The sequence below is a fragment of the Hydractinia symbiolongicarpus genome, chromosome 3 (genome assembly GCF_029227915.1).
Source record: "Hydractinia symbiolongicarpus strain clone_291-10 chromosome 3, HSymV2.1, whole genome shotgun sequence".
Taxonomy (NCBI): domain Eukaryota; kingdom Metazoa; phylum Cnidaria; class Hydrozoa; order Anthoathecata; family Hydractiniidae; genus Hydractinia; species Hydractinia symbiolongicarpus.
The window spans coordinates 30,477,890-30,500,570 of record NC_079877.1 but is presented as its reverse complement, the minus strand read 5'-3'; the positions used below and the strand labels follow the sequence as shown (position 1 = coordinate 30,500,570).

The 22,681-nt window shown below is 33.6% G+C and overlaps 1 protein-coding gene across 1 annotated transcript in view; it reads right to left on the bottom strand.

Moving 5' to 3' along the window:
- The window catches only part of LOC130636737 (E3 ubiquitin-protein ligase TTC3-like), a 68,190-nt gene that overhangs the window by 36,967 nt on the left and 8,542 nt on the right, over positions 1-22,681 (bottom strand). The gene's annotated exons all lie outside the window — the stretch shown is intronic.

The window sequence follows — 22,681 nt, the reverse complement described above, 5'->3', positions numbered from 1 at the left end:
ATTTTTAAATTTGAGACAAAATGTGTTTTTTTATGTTCAAACTATTTTTAAATGTTACATGCTGTTACAAACTTTTTCAACCGCGAAAATTAATTCCCGCGAAATTTCCTTTGCTAAGAGATCCACGAAAATTAATTCCCTTTTTTTCCGCGAAATTCAAGGAAGGGTCGTGTTCGCGAAAATTAGTTCCTGCGAAAATTAATTCCTTAAAGATACTGTTACGTGGGCATGAGAAGTTAATTCTCCTTTTTTTTTTCTTTTCTAACTCTGTTTAGGCATCACACTGTTTTAGCCCTGTCTTGTGAAGTTTTTAAAGCACTTACTAACTAACTAGTATTTCAACAGTCTACTATTCTTACTTAATGTTCAACGCAGCACCAAGATATTTATTTTATATTTAATAAATGTAACAAAGTAACACTAAAAGGTTTTTCATAAATTTTGATAACTTTATAAAGTTTTGCTTCCAAAATTGATTGATCGTGGCTTCATGCACCATTTTATTATTAATCTGAACACGTGCTGACTAAGGAAAAAATATATATAATTGTGCGAAAATGTGAAAGCCAATCAATCCGGTCAACGATACCAGGGAACTTTCCGACGTCATCTCTCATATTAAATAGGCAAAAAACCCTGGGGACAAAGGTGGTGTACCGCAGTACTATTTTGAGCTGTAAAGCACCGAACTACCTAAGTCTTGTTTCACATTTCACACGAGCCCACATTTCAGCAGTGCGCAACAATTCTTTAAACTCGGTATCAATCAATTTTTTAAAACATTGTTTAATGGCTTCCGAGGCTACACACTTCCACGCTGTTTGAAGCCAGGTAATCGTTTTTAGCACTTGTACGTCTTTAAAGATTCCGAAAAGAAGCATTTGTGTTTAAAGTTCCTGATGATACCGGCATCAAGAGATCATGTATTTTTGGCAGAAATACAAGTTTGATTTTTGTCAGATTGACCTGCGCCGTTTCAGGATGACATGTAGCATTGTCCCAAGATAACTTTTCAATTTTCTTGTTTCATTTTTCGGTTCAATCGAAAAATAATGCTCGCCTTGACGCATCTTTAAGGTACTTAAATAACGTGGTACTGTTGATCAATGACAGTCAAAAAAGAACCATTGGAAGCAAAAATAAACAGCCATGTACTGTTTAGATTTCTTGCTACCATTACTTTTCTTTTTCTTTCTTTCTCTAAACCTCTTGTAAAGCCTTAAAAACAGTGGGCACGTGAGACATGTAAAGCACGTAGGTACATAATTTATAAGACTCAGGGCGATGTCACACGAAGCGTCGATTTTTTTATAACCGACTAAGAATTTACCCCGACTTTTTTCTTTTATCCTAACTTTTTTTCCCATTGTTGTTACCACTTTAATAAATAAGAAAGATTACATAAAAAGGACCAGGGACATAAAAAACATATGGAAACAAAAAAAGCAATCATACAAGTACAACATCAGTAGATTTTTGTACTTATTCTCGAAGTTGTTTTGTAAGAAAAACATACATAAAGAAATAAAAAATATTGATTCAAATTTCCTTGTGAGGTTATAGGAATATCAAAAATTAGTCGGGGAAAAAGACTATTTGAAAAATTAGTCGGGGAAAAGTGACTTAATTTTCAAAAGTTTTCAAATTTCAATTTTCAAAAACCATTTTTAACGGCAATGGCGAATTTGTCTTTGACAAGCGCTGTAGGTCTATTGTCCGGGACAGCGTTTAACTTTATTCAAACTTCAGCGGTCCACTAGAGGAATTTTTGACCCTTCTCGCATTAAGTAAGAGGAAAATTGAAAATTTTCCCAACATTCAATCCGCACTAATAATAAGAGGAAAATAAATTGTTCAATTTTCGAAAAAAAGGCCATCCGCACTGATTAGAGGCCGCACTAAATTAGAATAATTACAGTATGTCTCGCATCACTATATACAATGAAAATCAATTATGCAAAAATGCTTCCTTTGACTCATGATCGGGGTTTTGGAATGTATTATGATCGTCCCCCCATCCCCTTTATAACTTTTGACAGGATTTTGAGTTTGTCGCTGAGCTTACACCATTTCGGGAAATTATTTCTATATCGGGAAATTCGTTCTTCAAATGGGGGATATTATTTTCTGATAGGGAAACTAGATTCAGTTAATTCGCGTGTGAGTTTTGCAATTTCTACCCTCGACAAATGGATTAAGCGAAAGATTTAAAAAGGAGTTCTCGTGCAGTCGTCAGTACGAACTGAAACTATTCGAATAAAAATGTTCGTAAATCTCATAATTTCTACACCAAAAAATAATTTTCTGACATTCAGACCATTTAACGATAAAGAAAAAAAACAACCCAAACTGTACACCAATGTCGGATACCATTCTTCTTTCGTTTAAATTTTTTAACAGTTTGAGGTTTGTCAGATTCTAAAGGAAATTTAAAGCTACAAAGCCCATGGAATAGTTTGTCCGGAACAAACTCCGGTTTTGCTTATAAACCCTGCGATATATTTCCTCAAGTCAAACCACGAGGACCACGAAACAACCGAGGTTTATAAGCCATTTCGTACCTGGTAGCCTGATAAAAATATAGGAATTGAAGCAATCTATAGCCAAAGTAGATCTAAAGTATCCCAAGTCACAAAATATTGGCATTTGGATAAAAAATATAGTAGCTTCTCTATAACTCGAAATTGCACGGGGAATTACAAATCGTTCGACTTTTAGAGTTTTCGAGTAATAGAGAATTGCTTTTTCACTGATTTTTTATGTATATAGTCACTATATGTCCTTTTTTCGATGCTGCAATGCACAATGCATTTAAAAGCACTTTTAGTCAGTACATTAACTGTGTAACATTTTGAATATAGACAAATGAACAAGTGTAAGATTTATCGTTTCACGAATAAATCTGAAATTCTGAAATCAAATTTATTTATTTACATTAAGTCCTTAAGCGATGTCATTATTGTCTCCCTAAGAAATGAAATAAGGCTAGAATCTTTCAAAATGCATCTTCTTCTACATCGCTTCATTGTAGCGATTTAAACGGATTTATTATCTTCATTTATCTCATTGTCAGCTTCCTTCTCCGAGATTCCCGATTTTCTAAAACAGTTGGTGAGTGTTTGATTTGAGATACCAGCCCATGCGTTTTTCAACATATACATTGCTCGACGAATTAAAAATTCGGGTATCGGTTCATTTTTCCCAACGAAAAGATAAGTTTACGAAGGCTAGTGATCTATATTTAGCTTTCAAAGCTTGAATGATACCTTGATTAAATGGTTGCGTGTGGAATGTTGTGTTTGGGTGTAGGAAAATCAACTAAACCCATTTAAGGCAAAGATGGTGTAGTGGTAGCGCATTTGTCTTGTACTCATGAGGTTTCAGGTTCGAGTTCCCACTCTTGCGCAATTTAAATGTAGTGTTGTCAGCCCATCTCTGACCGTCGATCGGTTCATGTGGCAGCCAAACTGCTAGAAATGCGTATCTCTAGCAGTAATATAGTTACAATCAGAGGGGAATAAAAGCAAACCATTAGGATGGAATACCCATTAAGGTTACTGTAAAGGAAAAAACTCACTTGATGAGTAGTCTCAGAAAAACCCTTATAATTTATCAATACTTTTATATTTTATGTTCTTTTGTTTCTGAATGCTTGATGAAAGACTTTTTTGATGGTGTTATTTTCGTGAGATGGTAATTTTCCAAAAAGAAAATATAATGAATTAAACACACACCCTTTTTTTTTCACCGTACGTTTTTAAAAGGCTTCTTTTTCCGAACGCGTGGTCGCAGACGTCTCGTTTTTGCACTATTACATCCAGCATAAATTTAATTCAAAAAGGTTCCCAGTTTTTTTTTTTGTAACAACGTCGTTATGAAATTATTTGTAATTAATTATATATAATCATTCAAAAAAATGCATATTTTTTTCTTTCTGTCGTCATAATTCGCTAATCAGTAATTTATACAAAAAAATCCGGGAACGTTTTGTGCATAATTTATTCAGCTTTCCATTACCGAAAATTTCAATGAGCCAATAGGAAGCTTTCGGAAAGAGAGACCACAATCGTAAAGGCATGTATGCGAAAATTTACTAACGAGATATTTGTTTTTAAAGATTTTCGTAGGTGTTTTAAAAATGTGTGAACTGAGTATGCAGAAAGATGATGAAAGTGTGAACTTTTTCTTTATGCTGAATATGCGTGCACGCGTTCAGAATTATTACCAGACAGAAGTCAGGGTTACAAGAAAAAGCTTATATGCATACTCCTTGACTTTGATTTTTTTTAATGATTTTTTATATGACAACATTTATATATATATCGATGGTGAAAGTAAACTATCTAAAAATATTATTATGCATATATTTATACGGTAGTTTCATATCATGTATAATGTTTACAAAAATTATGCGTAACTCATTTTGCACATATTTTCTCGAACGTGTGAAGGATATAACACCTCTGAAAAGGCTTTTTCCAGGAAAAAGGGATGTTCCAAATATTTTCATGGAATATAAAATATGTCATTCGAAAGAGAATTTTTTTTTCTATATGTCATGATTTTTTTGCAAAAAACCTAAAACTTCCCGTTAATTACTTACTTATTCATTTGCTTTTTAAGATTCTCTACATGCGGGTTGACGTGCAAATTTTTGATCAAGCTTATGTACCTATTTTTTAAAAAGCTCTCCAAGCATTAAACTTTTACGCTGAACATAGTATCGGCAGGGCATGATATTAACGCCTGTAACACAACATGGTTTAACAGATTTCCCCAATAACATACATTAGTAGTCTCTCTCCTAAGGCATTCCAAGGGGCTAAACCAGTGAGTCGAATTTGCTATGCTTCCCTCCAGAGCATTTCTCTGTAGAATGTAGATAGAGGTTTAAGAACCCATTTTGTTCGAATTTGTATTCACTTGGGTTGGAAAAAAATATTTGCACAGATGGAAAACATGATCGAAGTAAAGCTAAAAGAAGTTCTCTTCTGTAAGTAAATTCCAATTGTTAGATTAAAAGGCCTACAAATTAACTCTTTTGTAATGGGTTATCACGGCTATAAGAGCAAATAGACCTTCTTATCTCGTGTTTGACAATTTATCAGATGATTTTTGTTGTTTAGAATAATGTCGTACATGTTCCACATCTCGTCATGGAGTCTGCTTATCTTCAAAGCTGTGTATACCTGTGGTATTGGAGCGCTCGCCCTTCAAATTTATATCGGTTTGGTTAAAACATTAAAAACATATTAAGATTTTATCTCCTGTAGATATAATTGTGTTAAAAGATCAGATTAATTTTACTTGTGGCAAACATGTCGGAGTTAAACTAGTTTTTATAAAAGTTGTGCGATATGTATTCTCTTGAACGATAACAGACTCACCAATTTGTTAGGTTGTTACTGTCGTTAAATCGTCCCCTGGATAAGTTGATATTAACTAAGACATTGGCTAAATCGAGCATTTTTCAATTTCCCCTTGAAACTCCGAGTTAACAGCTATGCATTGTACAAAGTGAGGAAACAAGAAACATAACTACTGTTGTAGAAAATCGTGAATAGAAAATATCAAATTCGTTGCTTACACAAAAAAAGTTCAACGACAAAGTTAGACAGACAAATAAATTCAGGCTTAAGGAAACTATTTTTCGCTGGAAATTTAATTTCGTTAATTAAAAATCTTTGCAATTAATTTTCGCGAATTGAATAGATTTCCATATACCGCAGGAATTTATTTTTGAAAATTGAGTTTCCTGAAATGTTTTGTGGGCAGAATATCTGTTCCAAAAAATTTCCTTTAAATTTCTTTCTCCTAAAATTTCCTAATTTTTCTGAGCGTAGTTAATGGTCGACCTACTGGAGGTGGTCACCAGCGGATTTGCGTAACGATAGCTCATAATTGTGGAAATAAACTTTTGTTATTACGGAGATATACCTTAAGGGAAATAATTTTTGCGTTTTTCAGGGATTTTGACCATTTCCGCGAAAATAAAATCCCGCGAAAAGTCTGGAAAGGCCTGATCCGCGAAAATTTGTTCCGCGAATTACGTAGAAAACTTCCAACCGCGAAAATAAATTACCGCAAATTTTGCGAAAAAAAATCAAAATCCTAAAATTTTTAAATTTGAGACAAAATGTGTTTTTTTATGTTCAAACTATTTTTAAATGTTACATGCTGTTACAAACTTTTTCAACCGCGAAAATAAATTCCCGCGAAATTTCCTTTGCTAAGAGATCCACGAAAATTAATTCCCTTTTTTTCCGCGAAATTCAAGGAAGGGTCGTGTTCGCGAAAATTAGTTCCTGCGAAAATTAATTCCCTAAAGGTACTGTTACGTGGGCATGAGAAGTTAATTCTCCTTTTTTTTTCTTTTCTAACTCTGTTTAGGCATCACACTGTTTTAGCCCTGTCTTGTGAAGTTTTTAAAGCACTTACTAACTAACTAGTATTTCAACAGTCTACTATTCTTACTTAATGTTCAACGCAGCACCAAGATATTTATTTTATATTTAATAAATGTAACAAAGTAACACTAAAAGGTTTTTCATAAATTTTGATAACTTTATAAAGTTTTGCTTCCAAAATTGATTGATCGTGGCTTCATGCACCACTTTTTTATTAATCTGAACACGTGCTGACTAAGGAAAAAATATATATAATTGTGCGAAAATGTGAAAGCCAATCAATCCGGTCAACGATACCAGGGAACTTTTCGACGTCATCTCTCATATTAAATAGGCAAAAAACCCTGGGGACGAAGGTGGTGTACCGCAGTACTATTTTGAGCTGTAAAGCACCGAACTACCTAAGTCTTGTTTCACATTTCACACGAGCCCACATTTCAGCAGTGCGCAACAATTCTTTAAACTCGGTATCAATCTCTTCATTCACAAGTGACATCAAAACCACATTTTTTAAAACATTGTTTAATGGCTTCCGAGGCTACACACTTCCACGCTGTTTGAAGCCAGGTAATCGTTTTTAGTACTTGTACGTCTTTAAAGATTCCGAAAAAAAGCATTTGTGTTTAAAGTTCCTGATGATACCGGCATCAAGAGATCTTGTATTTTTGGCAGAAATACAAGTTTGATGTTTGTCAGATTGACCTGCGCCGTTTCAGGATGACATGTAGCATTGTCCCAAGATAACTTTTCAATTTTCTTGTTTCATTTTTCGGTTCAATTTCCTTAAAACACTCTCCATAACGGTCTCGTCTATTCATGAATCTTTACTCGAAAAATAATGCTCGTCTTGACGCATCTTTAAGGTACTTAAATAACGTGGTACTGTTGATCAAATGACAGTTGGTTCAGAAAAAAAAAGAACCATTGGAAGCAAAAATAAACAGCCATGTACTGTTTAGATTTCTTGCTACAATTACTTTTCTTTTTCTTTTTTTCTCTAAACCTCTTGTAAAGCCTTAAAAACAGTGGGCACGTGAGACATGTAAGGCACGTAGGTACATAATTTATAAGACTCAGGGCGATGTCAGACGAAGCGTCGATTTTTTTATAACCGACTAAGAATTTACCCCGACTTTTTTCTTTTATCCTAACTTTTTTTCCCATTGTTGTTACCACTTTAATAAATAAGAAAGATTACATAAAAAGGACCAGGGGGACATAAAAAACATAATGGAAACAAAAAAAGCAATCATACAAGTACAACATCAGTAGATTTTTGTACTTTTTCTCGAAGTTGTTTTGTAAGAAAAACATACATAAAGAAATAAAAAATATTGATTCAAATTTCCTTGTGAGGTTATAGGAATATCAAAAATTAGTCGGGGAAAAAAGACTTTTTGAAAAATTAGTCGGGGAAAAGTGACTTAATTTTTAAAAGTGACATAATTTTTCCCCGACAAAATTTTTCTACGACAAAATTTTCCCCCGACGTTTTTTTCCCCGATAAGGTACACCGTTTCGTATGTCTTCCCAGTGTGCAGTCAACGATGAAATAACGTTAAACAAACGTTGCTATAACGTTTAAAATAAAACTTGTTTTTAACGCTGATATGCCTACGTTAAATCAAAGCCGGGTTTGAACGTTTAGTCGAGGTTGTATTAACGTTAAATCAACGATTTCTAGAAACCAGTTAATTTGGCAAAAAAAACTTAGGAAACTTTTTCTTTTTGAGAGGGTAACAAAATACGCATTGGTTAAGGTGTATTTTGTTGTTAAGTTGTAGCTAAAGAAATTCCATTCACATTACATTCTGGAATAAACTATTTTTACATCCATCACGTTGTCTTAAAAATCTGTAAGAATTATTTTCTCGAGTAACTCATTGTTATTTCTGCATAAATTATAAATAGTTTTTCTAGCGCTAAAAACTCGTTGAACATTCCCAATCGTTTTCTAACCATTTTTAACGGCAATGGCGAATTTGTCTTTGACAAGCGCTGTAGGTCTATTGTCCGGGACAGCGTTTAACTTTATTCAAACTTCAGCGGTCGACTAGAGGAATTTTTGACCCTTCTCGCATTAAATAAGAGGAAAATTAAAAATTTACCAACATTCCATCCGCACTAATAATAAGAAGAAAATAAATTGTTCAATTTTCGAAAAAAAGGCCATCCGCACTGATTAGAGGCCGCACTAAATTAGAATAATTACAGTATGTCTCGCTTCACTATATACAATGAAAATCAATTATGCAAAAATGCTTCCTTAACTCATGGTCGGGGTTTTGGAATGTATTATGATCGTCCCCCCATCCCCTTTATAACTTTTGACAGGATTTTAAGTTTGTCGCTGAGCATACACCATTTCGGGTCAAGTTACAGAAACGGAAATTATTTCTATATCGGGAAATTCGTTCTTCAAATTGGGGACATTATTTTCTGATAGGGAAACTAGATTCAGTTAATTCGCGTGTGAGTTTTGCAATTTCTACCCTCGACAAATCATTTTAGCAAAAGATTTAAAAAAGGAGCTCTCGTGCAGTCGTCAGCACGAACTGAAACTCTTCGAATATATCGCATTCATTTTTTAGGTTCGATCAAAACAACTTTCAAAAAACTAAAAAAATGTTTGTAAATCTCATAATTTCTACACCAAAAAATAATTTTCTGACATTCAGACCATTTAACGATAAAGAAAAAAAACAACCCAAACTGTACACCAATGTCCGATACCATTCTTCTTTCGTTTAAATTTTTTACCAGTTTGAGGTTTGTCAGATTCTAAAGGAAATTTAAAGCTACAAAGCCCATGGAATAGTTTGTCCGGAACAAACTCCGGTTTTGCTTATAAACCCTGCGATATATTTCCTCAAGTCAAACCACGAGGACCACGAAACAACCGAGGTTTATAAGCCATTTCGTACCTGGTAGCCTGATAAAAATATAGGAATTGAAGCAATCTATAGCCTAAGTAGATCTAAAGTATCCCAAGTCACAAAATATTGGCATTTGGATAAAAAATATGGTAGCTTCACTATAACTCGAAATTGCACGGGGAATTACAAATTGTTCGACTTTTAGAGTTTTCGAGAAATAGAGAATTGCTTTTTTCACTGATTTTTTATGTATATAGTCACTATATGTCCTTTTTTCGATGCTATTGTGCATTTAAAATCACTTTTAGTCAGCTGTGTAACATTTTGAGTATAGACAAATGAAAAAGTGTAAGATTTATCGTTTCACGAATAAATCTGAAATTCTGAAATCAAATTTATTTATTTACATTAAGTCCTTAAGCGATGTCATTATTGTCTCCCTAAGAAAAGAAATAAAGCTAGAATCTTTCAAAATGCTAAAATAGCCTTTCGCACTTTCTCGATTCCTGCTTTCATGATTAAATCACCCCGTTCGCTATCGTTTTCTCGGTTTTCATCGTCCTTCTTTTCTCCTTGGACTCAGGCTACTTTAGCGATTACCTCAGCATATGTTAGTTTCCCATGTGATGACGAGATCTACATAATTGTCAAGTGAGATGTCAGCATCGTTTTGAGCAGGAAATCCTTTTTTACAATTTAGTGATTAACGCCCAGGATCTGGGCAGCATCTTCTTCTACATCGCTTCATTGTAGCGATTTAAACGGATTTATTATCTTCATTTATCTCATTGTCAGCTTCCTTCTCCGAGATTCCCGATTTTCTAAAACAGTTGGTTAGTGTTTGATTTGAGATACCAGCCCATGCGTTTTTCAACATATACATTGCTCGACGAATTAAAAATTCGGGTATCGGTTCATTTTTCCCAACGAAAAGATAAGTTTACGAAGGCTAGTGATCTATATTTAGCTTTCAAAGCTTGAATGATACCTTGATTAAATGGTTGCGTGTGGAATGTTGTGTTTGGGTGTAGGAAAATCAACTAAACCCATTTAAGGCAAAGATGGTGTAGTGGTAGCGCATTTGTCTTGTACTCATGAGGTTTCAGGTTCGAGTTCCCACTCTTGCGCAATTTAAATGTAGTGTTGTCAGCCCATCTCTGACCGTCGATCGGTTCATGTGGCAGCCAAACTGCTAGAAATGCGTATCTCTAGCAGTAATATAGTTACAATCAGAGGGGAATAAAAGCAAACCATTAGGATGGAATACCCATTAAGGTTACTGTAAAGGAAAAAACTCACTTGATGAGTAGTCTCAGAAAAACCTTTATAATTTATCAATACTTTTACATTTTTTTAATTTTTTTTTGTTTCTGAATGTTTGATGAAAGACTTTTTTGATGGTGTTATTTTCGTGAGATGTTAATTTTCCAAAAAGAAATATAATGAATTAAACACACACCCTTTTTTTTTTCACCGTACGTTTTTAAAAGGCTTCTTTTTCCGAACGCGTGGTCGCAGACGTCTCGTTTTTGCACTATTACATCCAGCATAAATTTAATTCAAAAAGTTTCCCAGTTTTTTTTTTTTTGTAACAACGTCGTTATGAAATTATTTGTAATTAATTATATATAATCATTCAAAAAAATGCATATTTTTTTCTTTCTGTCGTCATAATTCGCTAATCAGTAATTTATACAAAAAAATCCGGGAACGTTTTGTGCATAATTTATTCAGCTTTCCATTACCGAAAATTTCAATGAGCCAATAGGAAGCTTTCGGAAAGAGAGACCACAATCGTAAAGGCATGTATGCGAAAATTTACTAACGAGATATTTGTTTTTAAAGATTTTCGTAGGTGTTTTAAAAATGTGTGAACTGAGTATGCAGAAAGATGATGAAAGTGTGAACTTTTTCTTTATGCTGAATATGCGTGCACGCGTTCAGAATTATTACCAGACAGAAGTCAGGGTTACAAGAGAAAGCTTATATGCATACTCCTTGACTTTGATTTTTTTTAATGATTTTTTATATGACAACATTTATATATATATCGATGGTGAAAGTAAACTATCTAAAAATATTATTATGCATATATTTATACGGTAGTTTCATATCATGTATAATGTTTACAAAAATTATGCGTAACTCATTTTGCACATATTTTCTCGAACGTGTGAAGGATATAACACCTCTGAAAAGGCTTTTTCCAGGAAAAAGGGATGTTCCAAATATTTTCATGGAATATAAAATATGTCATTCGAAAGAGAATTTTTTTTTCTATATGTCATGATTTTTTTGCAAAAAACCTAAAACTTCCCGTTAATTACTTACTTATTCATTTGCTTTTTAAGATTCTCTACATGCGGGTTGACGTGCAAATTTTTGATCAAGCTTATGTACCTATTTTTTAAAAAGCTCTCCAAGCATTAAACTTTTACGCTGAACATAGTATCGGCAGGGCATGATATTAACGCCTGTAACACAACATGGTTTAACAGATTTCCCCAATAACATACATTAGTAGTCTCTCTCCTAAGGCATTCCAAGGGGCTAAACCAGTGAGTCGAATTTGCTATGCTTCCCTCCAGAGCATTTCTCTGTAGAATGTAGATAGAGGTTTAAGAACCCATTTTGTATTCACTTGGGTTGGAAAAAAATATTTGCACAGATGGAAAACATGATCGAAGTAAAGCTAAAAGAAGTTCTCTTCTGTAAGTAAATTCCAATTGTTAGATTAAAAGGCCTACAAATTAACTCTTTTGTAATGGGTTATCACGGCTATAAGAGCAAATAGACCTTCTTAGTCGGAGATTAGTTATGGACATATGGTCAGGTAGCTGGAGAGCATCAATTTACTGGAAAGCTTTAGGACAATGTGAAATGCTGTTGAACGTGATTACACGATCTTGAAAAAAATTATATTTATTTGGCTTACTGAGGCTTTAACCTTTAATGATGACGTCACAAAATAAGAAAAAAGATCACAATCATCAATTTTATTTTTAAGTACACGAAACAAAAGATTTTGTGTTGGAAAGCAAAAGTTAAAAAGACAGTAAATAGTAATTAGCCACACAACACAAGCTAACACCTTGTAAAGCGTAGTTGACGATGTCACTTTTTCTTACGCGCCGCACAGAAAACCTAAAGCACTACTATACCTACGGATAAAAAATAATTACATAGCTAAAACTAATTTACTTAGAAAGATCTATTCCTTTGTTGGAAGAAGCAGAGCTTTCTTCATAATTAACGTCAATATTATCATAATCAACGCAATGAAACAAGTCCGTGCAGTTTAAACTGTTCGATTTGCAAATACAAATTCTTGTTTTGTAGTTTGATTTTTAACAGTTGCAAGATATTAGTTGCAGTACTCCTTTGGGTGCTAGAGGAAGAATCATCCACTCAATTTTCAAATCACTATCCTGCAGGATCCAACCATAACCGTTTGCGTTATAAATTGGCGCAGAGGCGTCACAAAATCTTCTGATTATCGCTGTAACCTTGGAGGAAAGAATACGGAAGGAGAAACAACTCTTTTAATTCTATTGAAACACTGCGTGAGGTTCTAGCAGGTGTCTGTATAGAAACTTAATTTGAAATTTTGGCGGTTGTGTGACTAAATTATTCGTAAATAACAATTCGCAACTATGATTGGTTATAAAAACAATAAGTTAATTTGATGATGAATTTGATAATATTATCAAAACAAGAAGCCATATTGAAATCGGTAAAATTTCTTTTGTTTTTATGTTAACATAATTAGCGAAGAAGCACATGCTCGACACTTTTGTAAACAAAAAGAAAAAGTTTATATCTCGTTTTAAAACGACGTTCTGTTATAAGAAGTTATTTCTTTAGTTAGAATAAACATTAATCCAGCACACATTTTGTCGGCACTCGTCCGGCGCATATCTATCTATATTGTTTTTCATGATCAAAGTGGTATACTCAAGCCTGCAAAAATAGGTTAATATCATGGTTAAACGCTTATTTCCAAACGTAATGTTGAAGTTTTTAACAGCAATGTTTACCGACTTATATTAGGCACACTTTCCATACAATAATCACGTGCCTGCAGCGTGTTACAGTCAGATTTCAATAGAAAAAAGTTAGACTCTATTAAAGGAGAATATGGAATTTGATCATTTTTTTGCGAAAAAGACTCGGTCGAGCACCTCACGCACTGATTCTTTTGAAATTAAAAACAATAGAAAATTCAATACATTTAAAGCGTACAGAAATGAAGTTGTTTCTCCTTCCGTATTCTTTCCTCCAAGCTGTAACATACGAAACACGTTTGCAGTTATAAAGAAGAGCGTCTCTAGTTGGAGGTAATCTTTCATGCTCTGGCACTCTTTCTTTTGCACAGAACTTTCGAAATTTAAATTCATCGTTATTTTTTAGTAGTTGGGACGATTTTGCTTTACCAATCCGTGAGCAATTCGGCCGCGCTTAGATGAAATATCTTTTTTTTCCACCTTCTCTAATCTCCACAAGCCGTAGCTGATTTTCGTAATACAACATCAAAATTGATGAATAATTTTCTAATTGAGCATGCTTGGCACATAGAAAGACCTTTGTGTCGGCTTCCACCTAATCTGATAGCGATCTTCTTGAGCGACAACGTTGACGTATCCAATCCTGAAACATGCGCTAATAATCGAGGTATGTCATTTTTCTCGATTGCATTTCGCTTGAGAGTATTTGCCGCCACATCGGTACGGATGAACTTATTCGGGCTAAGTTTCTTACTAAATTCTATACCCACTTTTAGGTAGTACGTTAAAAAATGTGTTAAGAAGCATATGGGTGTTATGTATTCACTTCGCATTTCTCTTTCTTGTCAAGGCTCTTTCTGGCGTTATTTTATTTTCTTTCTTTTCATCAGAGTCGGTTTAGCTGATTTGTTCACGTTTTAATTCAAGGCAACGCAATGTCTTCGAGTGCATGCATTGATCATAACATTTTTGGCGGAATTTAAACGAAGGACTAGATTTGTCAGGATCGTTCAACAGCTCGGTGACATTTTCATCTTCCGGTATGCCACTATAATCCAAAACGTTATGTAGAGCGCCTTTATCAAGTAACAAAAGCTTACGAAAAAATATAAAAAATAAAAAAACTACTTTGCGCGTTCAACGTTTTTTATCGAAATATCAGTGAAGCTTCTTAAATGAAGGCTGTTGCTGTATCTTTCAATATGAGTTATACAATTATTACTATTAATTTTACTATTTTTCTTTGGCGTTAATAGCAGTTTCTGAGACATGTTTTATGTTTACCATTCCACATTTTAAAGCATTCCCGGAAAGACTGCTTTCCTGCGTAGATTATAGGTATGGGGGATGTCCCTTTTTTAAACACATAGACAGTTTCTTCAATGAATTTTAAATCTAACATTTAAAACTGTTTTTTAATTTATATAATAAAAACAAATTCATTTTAGTGATTGTTCTGTTTTAGTTTTTAATTTTTGTTCGAAATCAGTTACTATTGTGAAGAATTAACCCCCTGAATATTTTCACATTGGAATGCGTAAAATTGAACTTCACATAAATGGAGAATTATATGATATTTCACAACTCGAATGATTCTTCCAAATATTTCTTCTTCACAATCTTCGCATACTTATAACACCCAACTGCTTGATAGAAGCACATGTATTCCACTCTGTTGAAGCAGGGAATTTCGCCATTATTTCAAGTTAACGGCTCGATCACTGCAACAATCAGAGTACCGCAAGTTACGACTGCATTCTTTAAAACATCAACTTGCCACCAAGGTGCCAGGCGTGCTGCATTCAAAAGCCTGATACTCGAAATAAATAGCTATTTGTATTTCCGTCAACATCCTTAGAAGCCACTGCATTTGACTTGAGAGGTGAATGACTGAATTGCGTCGCAGGGTTTCCTTTGGACAGCTTTGTCACGACTAAAAAAGATAATTAAGAAACGACGTGTTAAAATTAATTAGTAGATTGTAATAGATCAAGCTATGGCAACGGATAGCTTTCAAATCAAGTATCTTTTAATTATTAGGCATGTAATTTACCATCTACTATCATTTATGCTTTCCATACCTATTCATACCTACACTACGGACCTATTCATACCTATTCTACGGACAAAATACCGTAGAAATAGCATTTCAGACATGGATAGCCGAGATATAAATCCCTCAACAAAAGGCAGTCTTTACATAGACCCCGAAATGAGAATATTGTCGTGTCTGCATAGGATATTTTGTGTCGGGGGTTGTGCCAACTTCACAATCGCTACAACGTTTTGTAGATGCACAATAGTTTTTTAGTAATTCATGTTTATATGAACAAATTAAGAGTGAAATCAAAGCAACTCTAAAATGAGTTTTATTCCGCCAGAAATCGTGTAAACATTTATACAAGGGACCATTTCTCCCACGAAATACTTTTTCAGAACTCTGACAGACTAGATCAGATTATTAAAAGCCGTCTTTTACGTTTTCAAACAGAAATATACCGAAATCCAAAAGACGTAAAGTAGTGTCAGTCGAAGAAAAACATTTGAAATTTTGAATTTAAAAAATAATTTTAGACGGTAACTATTTCAAGAACAATTGTCGTATCTCACATTTTATATGGAACTATCTCCAATATGGAAAAAAAAACAAAGGTTAGTGCGTCACATACCTTAAGAATCTGTTCATAAAATCCATTTGTGTAAGAAATAAGTCCATTTTGTAAGAAATGAGTCCATTTGTGTAAGAAATAAGTCCATTTCGTGTAAGAAATAAGTCCATTTGTGTAAGAAATAAGTCCATTTGTGTATTCACTGCTCTCTTCTTCCAGCAACTGCACAGCGTTGCTTGTTTTTGTAAACAGCATGTAATTTTTTAAAACTACATTGAGTGCGTGTTAATAACTCAAACTTTTTATTTAAAATTGATTTAAAGACATTGTGTAATGGTGGGTTTTTAATAAAGAGTGAAAAGCAAAGCATAGACATGCTCCATTTTTTAGTAAGGATGCGCTTTAAATACACCAGGAAATTAAATAATAATTACCTATATAAATACATATATAGACGTGGTAGCAGAAATTGCTCATTCCGTTAACAATGTTCTACTGCTATTGTAGGTGCTTCTCACAAAAGCACACAAATAAAAAGCGTGCACAAATGGTGATGAAACTGTTATAACTAACTGTATATACTTTTTAATTTTTCTTATTTTTTATTCATTTATTCGGAAATTGAAAAAAAACATTTCGGGTGGAAATATTTTAGGCTGTTGGCCTTCCTCAGAGCAGTAAGCGAGTGTGGTGATGTTGTTAATATGGCGTCAGCAAGTATCATGTAATCTTAAAAATGGAGTTTATGCAGTTGAAAAAGACGTAATTAAGTGTTTTGTTTTATCGAGAATCAGTGGCATTTTGGGGGTGACTGAGACGGATGCTTTGTTTAATTTAATGTTATAAGATCCTAACATATCTTTCAATTTTTTATTTTTTCGTAAACTTATGCGATTCTTTAGCGTATTTCACTTGCACTGGTTGTCTGATTGACAATTTTTGCTATACAAACAAGTGCCATACACAATATTCTTCAAAATCTCGACGCAAACACACGACGTTTATACCGAACTAAGGCCATCGGCGAAGAAACCCCTGGTACAGTCCATAGGCTGATGAATTCTTTAATGTGATTGGTTTACATCTGACATAGATAATTTATTCACGCGTCATAATACATGGAACGATTTGCTATAAAGATGGTGGATTTTGTCGAAACACGAGAGGATAATTGGGGACGAGAATGTAAAAATATAATAAAACATTTCAATGATAGCTAATGGAGATTTCGCCTACTACCAAATCACCAGAAACGAAATATTTTTATACAGTAGCTAGATGTCCGGTAATTCGAATGCTGCTTAATTCGAACTTTGCGTTATTTCGAACCAATGGCCAAGTCCCTTGAGTTTAGTTTAATAAAGTCTTACATTTTGAGCTGCTTAATTCGAACTCCGCTAATTCGAACATTTCGCTAATTCGAACAATTTTCATAAGGCTGCATTATGCTCGTTAAGTTGAAATTTGGCGTATCGGTAAATAAAATCTTAGATAAAAAATAGCCATTTTTGTTTTTCGCCGCCATCAGCTCGACTTTCGTGTAAGTCACTAAAGTCAAAAACCAACAGCCGTTCCGTAGCCCTTTAATGTGATACGAAACGATGTTTGACATTGAACTTTTAATTCCTTTGGCCAGGTTGAGATATCCAGCAACAAATGTAAATGCCTCTGATCTGAACAAGTAGTGCTTTCAAGCTATACACTCTGAAAAGAGATTGAAATAGTTGATATTGGAGAAACCAGTCTATGTGTGAGTGTTTATTTCATTGAGTAAGAAAAAGAAAATTTTCGTTAATATGAATTGCCCTTTTTCTTTTTAATAAAAACCAGGAGTAGAAACCAGGTTTTCACAACTTATAGCCTAGAAAAGTAGACACAACTCTGTCTTGTTATCTTGTATCGAAATCCAACTATCCGCACTACGAATTACGGTCTAACGACCGAAACGATCAGGCAAATTATTCGAGTGAAAACATGCGCGAATAATGCGCGAATAGTTTGCCAGTGTAGTGTGTTTGAGACGTTGTATGATTCCAAGCTGTTATTTTTATCCTTGTGAATATTATTTTGTATTATGAAACTCGATTCTGGATTTTGAACATATTTCGATTATTCTACTGGACACAATTTTGTAACTGGATTTTGGTTTTTGCTTTGGAACTGGATATTACACATTTTAAATTTTGAATTTATCTGGTTTTGCGCTACACAGGTAACTACTATTTATTGATGAATTGATCGATCTCCACTTAAGCGTGTGTTTGAAATGCCCGTGATAAGAAAACAAACAAGCATTTTGATTTGTTGGCGCTTGGCGAGTAGCAGTTATATATGGAGTTATATGTGGGATAATATTCGTGTATGGTTTTGGCGCGTCGTAATGCTTTTCGTCGTGTCGTATCTTTCTTCTTGGCGTGGTTTTCTTTGACTCGTAATAGTTTTCGTCGTGTCGTATCTTTCTTCGTCGTGTGGTTTTCTTCGCAGCGTAATGGTTTTCGTCGTAGCGTATTACTCATGTTGGTGTGATCTCATGTTTCGTCGTGTCGTATGTCACTTCGTGGGGTATTTCACTTTGAGGCGAAATAGTTATGCTTTTTTTACACGGAATTACTAATTTCGTGAAGCTTTTACACAATATATTTCACTTTCTTTCTAGTGGATTTGGTCTTTCTACTAGGTAAAGCCAACCTCGATCCCAGGGCCTGTAGCGCTTTTTTATATGAGGATGAAACGCGTACGAGTTTCATTCTGATGGATAGATAGATAGATATTTTTCGTAAACAAAGGTATATACAATAGTAAAGTGTTAGTACAGTATTAAATTCAATAAATTTAATTGTTACAAGATTAAAAATATGTAATAACGCTATCTAACTAAACACCTTTGTATACCAGGAAACTCACAGAAAACAAATAACTATTCTTATCATTGAGAACCTGTTGAAATAACATATCATGCTCTTGCTATAAAGACGCTTGTTTATGAAAATATGCATGAAAAAGAGAATTAAAATAACCTACGTAAAAAATGCTAAATAACAAATGCCTGCAAAAGATAAATAAAGATCTAAAAGTATAAGACTTCATTGTTCAATCTGTGTAATATAAATGTTTTTACTCTGTTTTGAAAACATTTAAAGGATCGCTCATTGTCAAGTACAAATCTATCAATTTTGTGTATGCTATTTCAGATATATGGACCACGATATGAAGTTGAAAACTGACTGGCGGTGTCGAGCTTTATAAAGAACACCAATAGATTTTGAAAGTTTTATACTTACAGTTTCAATGTGTTTCCGCCAGGTAAGACTCTCATCTAGTAAAACTCCCAGGAACTTCGTTTCTGTTTCACGTGAGATTGTGAAGCCTCCGATTTTTAATTCCGGTAATATTGTTGGTAGTCTCTTTCTTTTATGCGCTCGGTGGAATAATGTATATTTGGTCTTTTTAACATTTAGAGATAATTTATTTGCCTTAAACCAGTCTGTTAGTTTTATAAGTTCGTTGTTTACAGTTCTGTAGAGTGTATTGAGATCTTCATGAGAATACAAAAGGTTAGTATCATCTGCAAACATAATGGGATTTAGAACTTGAGTGGAATAATGAAGATCATTAATGTAAATCAAAAACAGGAGAGGCCCAAGTATAGAGCCTTGAGGTACCCCACATTTTATCGCCAGATTATTAGTTCTTTTGCCATTCCCAACATTGACAAACCGTGTGCGATTAGATAAATAACTTTCAAACCACTTTAACGTAATTCCGTCTATAGCATATGCATTTAGTTTTTCTAGTAAAATCTTATTATTAACAGTATCAAAAGCTTTTGAAAGGTCAATAAATACATATCAATTTACATATAAATGTAAATTATTACATATAAATTCATATCAAAAAACGCCACAAGCCCTGGGATCGAGGTTGGGGTAAAGCTAGCTATTATTATTGTCATTTTCTTTTAATAAACGATACATTCTTAGCTATAGATTTAGCTAGCTAGCTAGCTATACATTTTAAGCATGCTACACTGTATAATCTATTATCTATTTTGTAGTTTAAATGGATTCTGATGAAAATATCAAAAATCAAGTAAACCAACTACATAAACATAAATTATTATATAAAATTCTTACACAACACATAATATTTCTTCATAATCACAAATGTAACACTAACTTAAAAATAGAATATAATTTTTAGCACTAAACTAAAGGTTTTGTTTATTTTACTGCACTTTATTCATGTGACTTGGATTTCTTGTAAGGGCTACACGAATTTAGTAATATTTCGTGTTAAAAAAGCATGAAAATTTTCGCTACAAAGTGAAATACGCCACGAAGTAAAATACGCCGCGAAGTAAAATACGCCACGAAGTGAAATACGCCGCAAAGTGAAATACGCCGCGACGAACACAAATACGACTCGACAAAACGTTAAACCACCCCACAAAGAAAGATACGACGCGACAAAAACCACCCCACGAAGAAAGATACGAAACGACGAAAATCATTTACGACGCGACGAAAACCATACACGAATATTGTCCCATATATAACTCCATAGTTATAGACAGCCCAACTTTCACCTACGTCTAGACATTCTTTTATTTAAAGAACCTGGTTTCTATGCACATAGTATACTTTGATTTCAATTTGATCCCACGCAACTTTTCAACATTGATCACTTGCCGCACCATAACGAAAGAAATGAATGTTATTGCAAAATCAAATTTTCTGTTTCGTTAATATCGGTTAGTATTGATTCCCATTGGTATTATTGGTTGAGTTCCCATCAAACAACCAAGTAAACAAAAGGAAATATAGAAATTAATTTTCGTGAGGTTTTTGCTATTTTTGAAAATTTTGAAATCCTTTCAAAAGAGCAGAAATTAATTTTTGGTTATTAGTGCTACTAATTGATACCAGCAAAAAGTAATCCCTTTTTAAAGGATGTATTTTCTACTTTGTACACATTTAAAAAAGTCGCCTTCCCTTATCTTTTGTGTTTTTCATAATTAGATTTTTTTTTGAATTTGTTAAAATTCTGTTATTTTTTGTTATACTTTGTTAAGGTCTGTTAAAAAAAAGAAAGTGTGTTTATTTATTATCTCGTGCGTTGAATCCATGGCTAGAACAAATAACGTTGGCGCAGTGATTATTTTATTTCGATGATTTTTTTGCATCCGATAAATGTCGTAGTAGTTTTAAAAGTTTCTAAATCTTTGATATTTCTTATAATCTGGTTTCTTTTTAAAAAAACAATGTTGTTGTTGTACAGAAGTTACGAAACAATTTTGTTATTGGAAACCAAGTCTTATTTTTTTTGTGACAAACGTGATCCTGTTGCAATGTTTTGAATGTTTAGATTCTCTTCCCTCCTCCGTTTTACCAAAAGTTTTTAAAAAGATGCGGGGGAGACCTTATAATCGATTTTTATATCTCCAGGGAGATAAGAAATAAAAACTTATAAATAATGATAGTTGCACCATCGTAGATAAAAAATCCAGACCTTTTCATTTTTGTATATAGAAAATCTACGGGGGAGATTAATATTGTGTAATGTTTTGCATTGTTACGTATGATTGCACCACAGAGAAATCTCTGTTATATAAAGCCACAAAAAATATTTAAACTTCAGTTTAGGAGAGAAACTCCAGTGTCTCGGTGCGTACAGCATAGCTTCCAGTTCTTCCAACATGGTCTGGAAGGAGATACTGTCATGGGTTGCGATATGACCTCAAAAGAAAGCTTACTTCGTTCTTCAAAGATTGTCTATTTTGTTTAATGGCTGTCTTTTTAAACCGGCTCGATGTAGTTAGTTTCATAAGCGACTGCGCCGTCACTTGGTTCAGAGTGCTAGCAGTAGAAACTAATTGCTGACGGCCACCAAATGTTCGATTGAAGATGTTTTTGTTTATCCTAACATCTACAGTTGTCATGTGGTGGTCGTTAGAATAAATATATAAATAGAGAAGATACAAGAGATGAAAAACACAACGTAAGTAAGAAAATTTTTTACAAAGTTGTTAAACGCATTTGTAAATGTTGTAAGGAACGCACAAAAAGTTTAGGCACAAGTCTTGTCTCTTTTTTTCGAAATGATGACTGTTATAGTTGTTCATAAATTCGAAATAAAAATGTCGTACATTTCCCGTATTTTAAACTGCCCATTCGTGTTATTATTAAAATTATGAAAATTCAAAATGTGAAAAATCCTTTTCTCGTTCCTAAAGCTCTTTTTTTAGGTTGATCTTGAAGACCTCTGACAGTTTGAGTGTCTATTCACCAAATTTTTATTGCGCATCGAATAAGCAGATAGCCCGAAGTATTTCTATGTTAAATATTTTCGATGTTACTTATGGTGAATCAAAAGTAATCCATCCCTTTTTTCATTAACCATAATTAAATGAGAGTTCACTGTAGAAACGTATAAAGAAAGTGAACGAGGGTCGGAAGATCTTTCTTTGAAAAATAATTTATAGGAAATTTGAATTCTGTGATTTCAGAGACCACGAAAAGAAGCCGTGGATTATTCAACTGAACAAAAACTACATATTAATTATTTTTTTATCTTGAATGGTATTATCATACATCTACAAAATATATAAATATACATGTACACAGCTTACGGAGTTCTAAACTTCTCTTTAAATAAAAGTTAATCTCATATTAAAGAGCTTTATAGGTTGTTTCTTTCGAGATAGCACGTGTCGCTAATTATCATCCAAAACCTCAAGCATAATCATACGAACTAATTATTAAAATTCATGTAGCGTAGCAAAAACT